This window comes from Staurois parvus, unplaced genomic scaffold, assembly GCF_062004578.1.
Source record: "Staurois parvus isolate SC_StPar_1 unplaced genomic scaffold, SC_StPar_1.0 ptg000066l, whole genome shotgun sequence".
NCBI lineage: Eukaryota > Metazoa > Chordata > Amphibia > Anura > Ranidae > Staurois > Staurois parvus.
This window is the reverse complement of record NW_028317862.1, coordinates 6,349,608-6,362,260: the sequence shown is the minus strand read 5'-3', so window position 1 is coordinate 6,362,260 and position 12,653 is coordinate 6,349,608.

Below are 12,653 nucleotides of genomic sequence, written 5' to 3'. Positions count from 1 at the left end.
TACCAGATGCTCCTGCTCCTCCACTCCTGTCCGCTGAGTGGAAAAACCACCCATTTCACTCAATAATTCCTGAGCACCAATGTCCTCCTCTACCTCCTCCTCTTCTTCCTGTCCTGCCCCCACAGGGGTCATGTGGCGTTGAGATCTGTGTGCCACGTCTACCGCACCCTGACCAGCCATTGTTATAAGCATTTGTTCCAGGACGTGCAACAGAGAAATGACGTCGTTCATCCATAGTCCTGCCGACTCACGAATAGCGTGGCCTCCTCAAAGGGCCTGAGCAAGCGCAGGTGTCACGCATGAGCTGCCAATGGCTGACATCTAAGTTACACAGGGAGTACCTTTATCCGCTTTTAACATCAGGAAATCTGTGATGGCCTTTTGCTGTTCGTAAAGGCGGTCTAACATATGTAGGGTTGAATTCCACCTTGTTGCAACGTCACAGCATGAGGAGTCGGTACGGGGGCCCATGGCAGATTACGGGCCTGGCAGCAGCAATGGGAGGCCCGTAATCTGCCAGCACCCTATGTCAAAAAATTCAACACACCAGCAGTGTGTGAGGAGACCTGAAAGTGGCACATGGCAGAGTGTGGCGATGGAGACAGCAGCAATGGGAGGCCGTACAGGGACCCATGAGAGACTCTGGACCTGGCAGCAGCATGAGGAGGCGGTATAGGGGCCCATGGCAGATTAGGGGCCTGGCAGCAGCTATGGGAGGCCCGTAATCTGCCAGCACCCTATGTCAAAAAATTGAACAGACCAGCAGTGTGTGAGGAGACCTGAAAGTGGCACATGGCAGAGTGTGGCGATGGAGACAGCAGCAATGGGAGGCCGTACAGGGACCCATGAGAGACTCTGGACCTGGCAGCAGCATGAGGAGGCGGTATAGGGGCCCATGGCAGATTAGGGGCCTGGCAGCAGCTATGGGAGGCCCGTAATCTGCCAGCACCCTATGTCAAAAAATTCAACACACCAGCAGTGTGAGGAGACCTGAAAGTGGCACATGGCATGAGACACTGTGGACCTGGCAGCAGCATGAGGAGGTGGTACAGGGGCCCATGGCAGATTAGGGGCCTGGCAGCAGCTATGGGAGGCCCGTAATCTGCCAGCACCCAATGTCAAAAAATTCAACACACCAGCAGTGTGAGGAGACCTGAAAGTGGCACATGGCAGAGTGTGGCGATGGAGACAGCAGCAATGGGAGGCCGTACAGGGACCCATGAGAGACTCTGGACCTGGCAGCAGCATGAGGAGGCGGTACAGGGGCCCATGGCAGATTAGGGGCCTGGCAGCAGCTATGGGAGGCCTGTAATCTGCCAGCACCCTATGTCAAAAAATTGAACACACCATAGTGTGAGGAGACCTGAAAGTGGCACATGGCAGAGTGTGGCGATGGAGACAGCAGCAATGGGAGGCCGTACAGGGACCCATGAGAGACTCTGGACCTGGCAGCAGCATGAGGAGGCGGTATAGGGGCCCATGGCAGATTAGGGGCCTGGCAGCAGCTATGGGAGGCCCGTAATCTGCCAGCACCCTATGTCAAAAAATTCAACACACCAGCAGTGTGTGAGGAGACCTGAAAGTGGCACATGGCAGAGTGTGGCGATGGAGACAGCAGCAATGGGAGGCCGTACAGGGACCCATGAGAGACTCTGGACCTGGCAGCAGCATGAGGAGGCGGTACAGGGGCCCATGGCAGATTAGGGGCCTGGCAGCAGCTATGGGAGGCCCGTAATCTGCCAGCACCCTATGTCAAAAAATTGAACACACCAGCAGTGTGTGAGGAGACCTGAAAGTGGCACATGGCAGAGTGTGGCGATGGAGACAGCAGCAATGGGAGGCCGTACAGTGACCCATGAGAGACTCTGGACTTGGCAACAGCATGAGGAGGCGGTATAGGGGCCCATGGCAGATTAGGGGCCTGGCAGCAGCTATGGGAGGCCCGTAATCTGCCAGCACCCTATGTCAAAAAATTGAACACACCAGCAGTGTGAGGAGACCTGAAAGTGGCACATGGCATGAGACACTGTGGACCTGGCAGCAGCATGAGAAGGCGGTACAGGGGCCCATGGCAGATTAGGGGCCTGGCAGCAGCTATGGGAGGCCCGTAATCTGCCAGCACCCTATGTCAAAAAATTTAACACACCAGCAGTGTGTGAGGAGACCTGAAAGTGGCACATGGCAGAGTGTGGCGATGGAGAAAGCAGCAATGGGAGGCCGTACAGGGACCCATGAGAGACTCTGGACCTGGCAGCAGCATGAGGAGGCGGTACAGGGGCCCATGGCAGATTAGGGGCCTGGCAGCAGCTATGGGAGGCCCGTAATCTGCCAGCACCCTATGTCAAAAAATTGAACACACCATAGTGTGAGGAGACCTGAAAGTGGCACATGGCAGAGTGTGGCGATGGAGACAGCAGCAATGGAAGGCCGTACAGGGACCCATGAGAGACTCTGGACCTGGCAGCAGCATGAGGAGGCGGTATAGGGGCTCATGGCAGATTAGGGGCCTGGCAGCAGCTATGGGAGGCCCGTAATCTGCCAGCACCCTATGTCAAAAAATTCAACACACCAGCAGTGTGTGAGGAGACCTGAAAGTGGCACATGGCAGAGTGTGGCGATGGAGACAGCAGCAATGGGAGGCCGTACAGGGACCCATGAGAGACTCTGGACTTGGCAACAGCATGAGGAGGCGGTATAGGGGCCCATGGCAGATTAGGGGCCTGGCAGCAGCTATGGGAGGCCCGTAATCTGCCAGCACCCTATGTCAAAAAATTGAACACACCAGCAGTGTGAGGAGACCTGAAAGTGGCACATGGCATGAGACACTGTGGACCTGGCAGCAGCATGAGGAGGCGGTACAGGGGCCCATGGCAGATTAGGGGCCTGGCAGCAGCTATGGGAGGCCCGTAATCTTCCAGCACCCTATGTCAAAAAATTGAACACACCAGCAGTGTGTGAGGAGACCTGAAAGTGGCACATGGCAGAGTGTGGCGATGGAGACAGCAGCAATGGGAGGCCGTACAGGGACCCATGAGAGACTCTGGACCTGGCAGCAGCATGAGGAGGCGGTAAAGGGGCCCATGGCAGATTAGGGGCCTGGCAGCAGCTATGGGAGGCCCGTAATCTGCCAGCACCATATGTCAAAAAATTGAACACACCATAGTGTGAGGAGACCTGAAAGTGGCACATGGCAGAGTGTGGCGATGGAGACAGCAGCAATGGGAGGCCGTACAAAGACCCATGAGAGACTCTGGACCTGGCAGCAGCATGAGGAGGCGGTATAGGGGCCCATGGCAGATTAGGGGCCTGGCAGCAGCTATGGGAGGCCCGTAATCTGCCAGCACCCTATGTCAAAAAATTCAACACACCAGCAGTGTGAGGAGACCTGAAAGTGGCACATGGCATGAGACACTGTGGACCTGGCAGCAGCATGAGGAGGCGGTACAGGGGCCCATGGCAGATTAGGGGCCTGGCAGCAGCTATGGGAGGCCCGTAATCTGCCAGCACCCAATGTCAAAAAATTCAACACACCAGCAGAGTGAGGAGACCTGAAAGTGGCACATGGCAGAGTGTGGCGATGGAGACAGCAGCAATGGGAGGCCGTACAGTGACCCATGACAGACTCTGGACTTGGCAGCAGCATGAGGAGCCGGTATAGGGACCCATGGCAGATTAGGGGCCTGGCAGCAGCTATGGGAGGCCCGTAATCTGCCAGCACCCTATGTCAAAAAATTCAACACACCAGCAGTGTGTGAGGAGACCTGAAAGTGGCACATGGCAGAGTGTGGCGATGGAGACAGCAGCAATGGGAGGCCGTACAGGGACCCATGAGAGACTCTGGACCTGGCAGCAGCATGAGGAGGCGGTATAGGGGCCCATGGCAGATTAGGGGCCTGGCAGCAGCTATGGGAGGCCGTAATCTGCCAGCACCCTATGTCAAAAAATTGAACACACCAGCAGTGTGTGAGGAGACCTGAAAGTGGCACATGGCAGAGTGTGGCGATGGAGACAGCAGCAATGGGAGGCCGTACAGGGACCCATGAGAGACTCTGGACCTGGCAGCAGCATGAGGAGGCGGTATAGGGGCCCGTGGCAGATTAGGGGCCTGGCAGCAGCTATGGGAGGCCCGTAATCTGCCAGCACCCTATGTCAAAAAATTGAACACACCATAGTGTGAGGAGACCTGAAAGTGGCACATGGCAGAGTGTGGCAATGGAGACAGCAGCAATGGGAGGCCGTACAGGGACCCATGAGAGACTCTGGACCTGGCAGCAGCATGAGGAGGCGGTATAGGGGCCTATGGCAGATTAGGGGCCTGGCAGCAGCTATGGGAGGCCCGTAATCTGCCAGCACCCTATGTCAAAAAATTCAACACACCAGCAGTGTGTGAGGAGACCTGAAAGTGGCACATGGCACAGTGTGGCGATGGAGACAGCAGCAATGGGAGGCCGTACAGGGACCCATGAGAGACTCTGGACCTGGCAGCAGCATGAGGAGGCGGTATAGGGGCCCATGGCAGATTAGGGGCCTGACAGCAGCTATGGGAGGCCCGTAATCTGCCAGCACCCTATGTCAAAAAATTCAACACACCAGCAGTGTGTGAGGAGACCTGAAAGTGGCACATGGCAGAGTGTGGCGATGGAGACAGCAGCAATGGGAGGCCGTACAGGGACCCATGAGAGACTCTGGACCTGGCAGCAGCATGAGGAGGCGGTATAGGGGCCCATGGCAGATTAGGGGCCTGGCAGCAGCTATGGGAGGCCCGTAATCTGCCAGCACCCTATGTCAAAAAATTCAACACACCAGCAGTGTGTGAGGAGACCTGAAAGTGGCACATGGCAGAGTGTGGCGATGGAGACAGCAGCAATGGGAGGCCGTACAGGGACCTATGAGAGACTCTGGACCTGGCAGCAGCATGAGGAGGCGGTATAGGGGCCCATGGCAGATTAGGGGCCTGGCAGCAGCTATGGGAGGCCCGTAATCTGCCAGCACCCTATGTCAAAAAATTGAACACACCAGCAGTGTGTGAGGAGACCTGAAAGTGGCACATGGCAGAGTGTGGCGATGGAGACAGCAGCAATGGGAGGCCGTACAGGGACCCATGAGAGACTCTGGACCTGGCAGCAGCATGAGGAGGCGGTATAGGGGCCCATGGCAGATTAGGGGCCTGGCAGCAGCTATAGGAGGCCCGTAATCTGCCAGCACCCTATGTCAAAAAATTCAACACACCAGCAGTGTGAGGAGACCTGAAAGTGGCACATGGCATGAGACACTGTGGACCTGGCAGCAGCATGAGGAGGCGGTACAGGGGCCCATGGCAGATTAGGGGCCTGGCAGCAGCTATGGGAGGCCCGTAATCTGCCAGCACCCTATGTCAAAAAATTGAACACACCAGCAGTGTGAGGAGACCTGAAAGTGGCACATGGCATGAGACACTGTGGACCTGGCAGCAGCATGAGGAGGCGGTACAGGGGCCCATGGCAGATTAGGGGCCTGGCAGCAGCTATAGGAGGCCCGTAATCTGCCAGCACCCTATGACAAAAAATGGAACACACCAGCAGTGTGAGGAGACCTGAAAGTGGCACATGGCAGAGTGTGGCGATGGAGACAGCAGCAATGGGAGGCCGTACAGGGACCCATGAGAGACTCTGGACCTGGCAGCAGCATGAGGAGGCGGTATAGGGGCCCATGGCAGATTAGGGGCCTGGCAGCAGCTATGGGAGGCCCGTAATCTTCCAGCACCCTATGACAAAAAATGGAACACACCAGCAGTGTGAGGAGACATGAAAGTGGCACATGGCAGAGTGTGGCGATGGAGACAGCAGCAATGGGAGGCCGTACAGGGACCCATGAGAGACTCTGGACTTGGCAACAGCATGAGGAGGCGGTATAGGGGCCCATGGCAGATTAGGGGCCTGGCAGCAGCTATGGGAGGCCCGTAATCTGCCAGCACCCTATGACAAAAAATGGAACACACCAGCAGTGTGAGTAGACCTGAAAGTGGCACATGGCAGGGGAATGATTCATGGCGGATTTAATCAGTTGTGTCAGGAACTGGTGGTTTGAAATCCAGACTAATCCACGCCTGATTCATTTTCACAAACGTGAGTCTCTCCACACTTTGGGTGGACAGTCGTGTCCTCCGCGGAGTTACAATACCTCCTGCCGCACTAAACACGCGCTCCGATGCCACGCTACTGGCCGGGCATGACAGCCTTTCAAGGGCAAATTCAGCTAGTTGGGGCCAAAGGTCAAGTTTCGTTGCCCAGTAGTCAAGGCGATTGTCTACCTCGGTTGGCAGGGTGCTGTCCAAGTAGGCCCAAGCCTGTTGTTTGAGGTCCTGCTCCAGGTCCACCTGATGCTGCTGCTGCTGCGGCTGGTTAGTAGTTTCCTCACTGCGCTGGTGAAGAAAGCTACTCATCATCGACTGCAGACTGAGGCAGCCGCTGCTGGTGGAGCTACCACTGCTCCTACCACCCCACCCCTCCCCTGCTGCCATGGCAGCGGAACGCGAGCGCACAGGGCCCACAGTGTCTGAGGATGGACGTTGGCGCACAAAGGCAGAGACCAACTGACTACATAGGTGGTTTTTATAGTACGTTATTTTGGCCTCCCTCTCAGCAGGTGTGAAAAAGGCCACCATTTTTGAACGGTAGCGAGGGTCCAACAAGGTGGACAGCCAAAAGTCATCCCTCTGTCTGATGGTTATTATTCGGCTGTCGCTACGCAAGCAACCGAGCATGCTATGGGCCATTTGTGCCAAGGAATGCGAGGGACTCCCTGCCTCCATCTCCACAGCATACTGCCACGGTGCGTCTGGGTCCTCTGTCTCCTCCTCCTCCTCCTCTACCACATGCTCCTGCTCCTCCACTCCTGTCCGCTGAGTGGAAAAACCACCCATTTCACTCAATAATTCCTGAGCACAAATGTCCTCCTCTACCTCCTCCTCTTCTTCCTGTCCTGCCCCCACAGGGGTCATGTGGCGTTGAGATCTGTGCGCCACGTCTACCGCACCCTGACCAGCCATTGTTAACAGCATTTGTTCCAGGTCGTGCAACAGAGGAATGACGTCGTTCATCCCATAGTCCTGGCGACTCACGAATAGCGTGGCCTCCTCAAAGGGCCTGAGCAAGCGGCAGGTGTCACGCATGAGCTGCCAATGGCTGACATCGAAGTTACACAGGGGAGTACCTTTATCCGCTTGTAACATCAGGAAATCGGTGATGGCCTTTCGCTGTTCGTAAAGGCGGTCTAACATGTGTAGGGTTGAATTCCACCTTGTTGCAACGTCGCAGATCAGGCGATGCTGTGGAATTCCGTTCTGCCGCTGCAGCTCAAGGAGGGTGTGCTTTGCGGTGTAGGAATGGCTGAAATGCATGCAAAGTTTACGTGACATTTTAAGGATGTCTTGCAGTGGGATGGTGGATTTTAGGAACCGCTTGACAACCAGATTGAACACGTGAGCCATGCATGGCGCATGGCACAACCTTCCTTGACGCAGAGCAGACACCATGTTCTTTCCGTTGTCGGTCAACATGGTTCCGATTTTCAGTTTGCGCGGAGACAGCCATCTGTCGATTTCTCTGTTCATTACACTGAGAAGTTCCTCCCCTGTGTGACTACGTTCGCCAAGGCATACCAGGTGCAGCACAGCGTGACACCGTTGCGCCCTGCACATGTGATATGCCGGTCGGGTAATGGGACTTGGCACGGGGGTGGCGGCTGAGGACACGAAGGAAGAAGAGGTGGTAGAGGCGGACATGTTTTGTGGACCAAGGACGTACAAACGTGGAGGCAAAAGCGGCATGACCTTTCCAAGTTGCTGGTGCGGCTGTGACGGCACCACGTTCACCCAGTGGGCCGTAAATGACATGTACTGTCCCTGACCGTAGTTACAGCTCCACACGTCGGCACTGCCGTGCACTTTGGCAGAGACCGACATGCTTAAAGACTGGCCCACCATCTCTTCTACATGTGAATGCAGGGCTGGCACTGCCTTTTTGGCGAAGAAATGACGGCTTGGCACTCTCCACCGCGGCGCGGCACAAGCCATCATTTCTCGGAAAGGTGCTGAGTCCACCACTTGGAAAGGGAGGGACTGCAGCACCAGCAACTTGGACAGGAGGACGTTCAGCTTTTGCACCGTCGGGTGCGTGCTCGCAAACTGTTGTCTCTTGGAAACGGATTCCAAGAAAGACTGGTGACGGAATCCGTGAACAGGAGTAGCAGGAGAAGGAGCATCTGAACGAGCGGAAGATGGCAACGAGCGACAACTCCCCTCAGCAGAGGTGTTGGAGCCTTGACTGGCTGATAGAGGGCGATTGACGTCGGGTGACGGAGCAAGTAACGGAGCGGGTGATGGAGCGGGGGCTGGGGCGGGCAGAACCGCCGTATCTTTATCACGGTTTTCCCAGGCCACCAAATGGCGACGCTGCATATGCTGCCGCAACGCTGTAGTCCCAACATGGGCCCCCTGGCCACGCTTGACTTTCTGGCCACATAGTCGACATACGGCTACGTTTACTTCCTCGGGCGGCTTGACAAAAAATTGCCACACCACCGAGTAGGAAACTTTGCCCCCGATACTCCTCACTGGCTGACTGCTGCTTCCTCCGTGCACACCGGCACCACTACTGGCCGTGGTGGTAGGCTGCAGTGGAGCTGGTGCTGTACTCCGTGGCCGTTTGCCTCCACTGACACTGCTGCGACCCTGCTGCCTCCTGGGCAACCCACCGACTGTTTTGCTCGCTGCCAAGCTGCCACCCTCTTCTCCTGATGATGCGGAAGCAATAGCCTGATGACGACGAGGCTGCCAAGTGCGATCAGCCTCCTCATCATCAATTAGGGTCTCCGCCTCACTACTAGCCCCCTCGGCTGCGTGTGGGTCAGGAGACAGACCTGTCTCTAGACCGGCTACCGAGCCACTCTCCTCGCCACTACTTCTTCGCCTGGCTGCTGAAGAGGCGGATGTCTCCCCCCGTTCCTGACCGCCCTCTGTTTGCTCTTCCTCACTGTACAGTGGGGCTGAGCCCACAGCATGCGATACTTCGCTTGGTGAGGGAACACCAAAGGACAGGGGCAGGTAGAGGACACGTGATTTCAGTGGGCTTGGTCCCGGGCCATGCCAACTAACGGTTGTGTCTGACGTACCCACCGACCGTTGGCTGTAGGTGTCAGAGGTGACCTGGGAAGAGGAAGACGACCGAGCCAACCAATCAATGACGGCAGGGTTGTCGGTGGAGACACGACCGCTGGATGACACCGGGAGCACTGGCCTCTGGCTGCGAATAGTGCTGCCTCGACCCCTTCCTCTGCTGCCACGTCTGCTCGCTCCTAAAACATTGCCTCCTCTGCCACTCCTCTGCATGTTGTCTGACATACTCTTTAATTCAACGATTCTGTGTCCCTGAGTAACAATTCTGTGTCTGTCCCTGAGTAACAATTCTGTGTCCCTGAGTAACGTTTCTGTGGCCCTAAGTAACAGTTCTGTGGCCCTCAGTAACAATTCTGTGTCCCTCAGTAACAATTCTGTGTCTGTCCCTGAGTAACAATTCTGTGTCTGTCCCTGAGTAACAATTCTGTGTCCCTGAGTAACAATTCTGTGTCCCTCAGTAACAATTCTGTGTCCCTCAGTAACAATTCTGTGTCCCTCAGTAACAATTCTGTGTCCCTGAGTAACAATTCTGTGTCTGTCCCTGAGTAACAATTCTGTGTCTGTCCCTGAGTAACAATTCTGTGTCCCTAAGTAACGTTTCTGTTGCCCTAAGTAATGTTTCTGTTGCCCTAAGTAACGTTTCTGTGGCCCTAAGTAACGTTTCTGTGGCCCTCAGTAACGTTTCTGTGGCCCTCAGTAACAATTCTGTGTCCCTCAGTAACAATTCTGTGTCCCTGAGTAACAATTCTGTGTCTGTCCCTGAGTAAGAATTCTGTGTCTGTCCCTGATTAACAATTCTGTGTCCCTGAGTAATGTTTCTGTGGCCCTAAGTAACAGTTCTGTGGCCCTCAGTAACAATTCTGTGTCCCTCAGTAACAATTCTGTGTCCCTCAGTAACAATTCTGTGTCCCTCAGTAACAATTCTGTGTCTGTCCCTGAGTAACAATTCTGTGTCTGTCCCTGAGTAACAATTCTGTGTCCCTGAGTAACGTTTCTGTGGCCCTAAGTAACAGTTCTGTGGCCCTCAGTAACAATTCTGTGTCCCTCAGTAACAATTCTGTGTCTGTCCCTGAGTAACAATTCTGTGTCTGTCCCTGAGTAACAATTCTGTGTCCCTCAGTAACAATTCTGTGTCCCTCAGTAACAATTCTGTGTCTGTCCCTGAGTAACAATTCTGTGTCTGTCCCTGAGTAACAATTCTGTGTCCCTGAGTAACGTTTCTGTGGCCCTAAGTAACAGTTCTGTGGCCCTCAGTAACAATTCTGTGTCCCTCGGTAACAATTCTGTGTCCCTCAGTAACAATTCTGTGTCTGTCCCTGAGTAACAATTCTGTGTCCCTGAGTAACAATTCTGTGTCCCTGAGTAACAATTCTGTGTCCCTGAGTAACAATTCTGTGTCCCTCAGTAACAATTCTGTGTCCCTCAGTAACAATTCTGTGTCCCTCAGTAACAATTCTGTGTCCCTGAGTAACAAATCTGTGTCCCTAAGTAACGTTTCTGTGGCCCTAAGTAACGGTTCTGTGGCCCTAAGTAACGGTTCTGTGTCCCTCAGTAACAAATCTGTGTCCCTCAGTAACAATTCTGTGTCCCTCAGTAACAATTCTGTGTCTGTCCCTGAGTAACAATTCTGTGTCTGTCCCTGAGTAACAATTCTGTGTCCCTGAGTAACAATTCTATGTCCCTCAGTAACAATTCTGTGTCCCTCAGTAACAATTCTGTGTCCCTGAGTAACAATTCTGTGTCTGTCCCTGAGTAACAATTCTGTGGCCCTAAGTAACGTTTCTGTGGCCCTAAGTAACGGTTCTGTGGCCCTCAGTAACAAATCTGTGTCCCTCAGTAACAATTCTGTGTCTGTCCCTGAGTAACAATTCTGTGTCCCTAAGTAATGTTTCTGTGGCCCTAAGTAACGATTCTGTGGCCCTAAGTAACGTTTCTGTAGCCCTAAGTAACGTTTCTGTGGCCCTAAGTAACGTTTCTGTGGCCCTAAGTAACGTTTCTGTGGCCCTAAGTAACAGTTCTGTGGCCCTCAGTAACAGTTCTTTGGCCCTCAGTAACAATTCTGTGTCCCTCAGTAACAATTCTGTGTCTGTCCCTGAGTAACAATTCTGTGTCCCTAAGTAACGTTTCTGTGGCCCTAAGTAACGTTTCTGTGGCCCTAAGTAACGATTCTGTGGCCCTAAGTAACGTTTCTGTAGCCCTAAGTAACGTTTCTGTGGCCCTAAGTAACGTTTCTGTGGCCCTAAGTAACGTTTCTGTGGCCCTAAGTAACAGTTCTGTGGCCCTCAGTAACAGTTCTTTGGCCCTCAGTAACAATTCTGTGTCCCTCAGTAACAATTCTGTGTCTGTCCCTGAGTAACAATTCTGTGTCCCTAAGTAACGTTTCTGTGGCCCTAAGTAACGGTTCTGTGGCCCTCAGTAACAATTCTGTGTCCCTCAGTAACAATTCTGTGTCTGTCCCTAAGTAACAATTCTGTGGCCCTAAGTAACGTTTCTGTGGCCCTAAGTAACGTTTCTGTGGCCCTCAGTAACAATTCTGTATCCCTCAGTAACAATTCTGTGTCTGTCCCTGAGTAACAATTCTGTGTCCCTAAGTAACAATTCTGTGGCCCTAAGTAAAGTTTCTGTGGCCCTAAGTAACGTTTCTGTGGCCCTAAGTAACGATTCTGTGGCCCTAAGTAACGTTTCTCTGGCCCTAAGTAACGTTTCTGTGGCCCTCAGTAACAAATCTGTGTCCCTCAGTAACAATTCTGTGTCTGTCCCTAAGTAACAATTCTGTGGCCCTAAGTAACGATTCTGTGGCCCTCAGTAACAAATCTGTGTCCCTCAGTAACAATTCTGTGTCTGTCCCTAAGTAACAATTCTGTGGCCCTAAGTAACGTTTCTGTGGCCCTAAGTAACGGTTCTGTGGCCCTCAGTAACAATTCTGTGTCCCTCAATAACAATTCTGTGTCTGTCCCTAAGTAACAATTCTGTGGCCCTAAGTAACGTTTCTGTGGCCCTAAGTAACGATTCTGTGGCCCTCAGTAACAAATCTGTGTACCTCACTAACAATTCTGTGTCTGTCCCTAAGTAACAATTCTGTGGCCCTAAGTAACGTTTCTGTGGCCCTAAGTAACGATTCTGTGGCCCTCAGTAACAAATCTGTGTCCCTCAGTAACAATTCTGTGTCTGTCCCTAAGTAACAATTCTGCGGCCCTAAGTAACGTTTCTGTGGCCCTAAGTAACGATTCTGTGGCCCTCAGTAACAATTCTGTATCCCTCAGTAACAATTCTGTCTGTCCCTGAGTAACAATTCTGTGTCCCTAAGTAACGTTTCTGTGGCCCTAAGTAACGTTTCTGTGGCCCTAAGTAACGATTCTGTGGCCCTAAGTAACGTTTCTGTGGCCCTAAGTAACGTTTCTGTGGCCCTTAGTAACAAATCTGTGTCCCTCAGTAACAATTCTGTGTCTGTCCCTAAGTAACAATTCTGTGGCCCTAAGTAACGTTTCTGTGGCCCTAA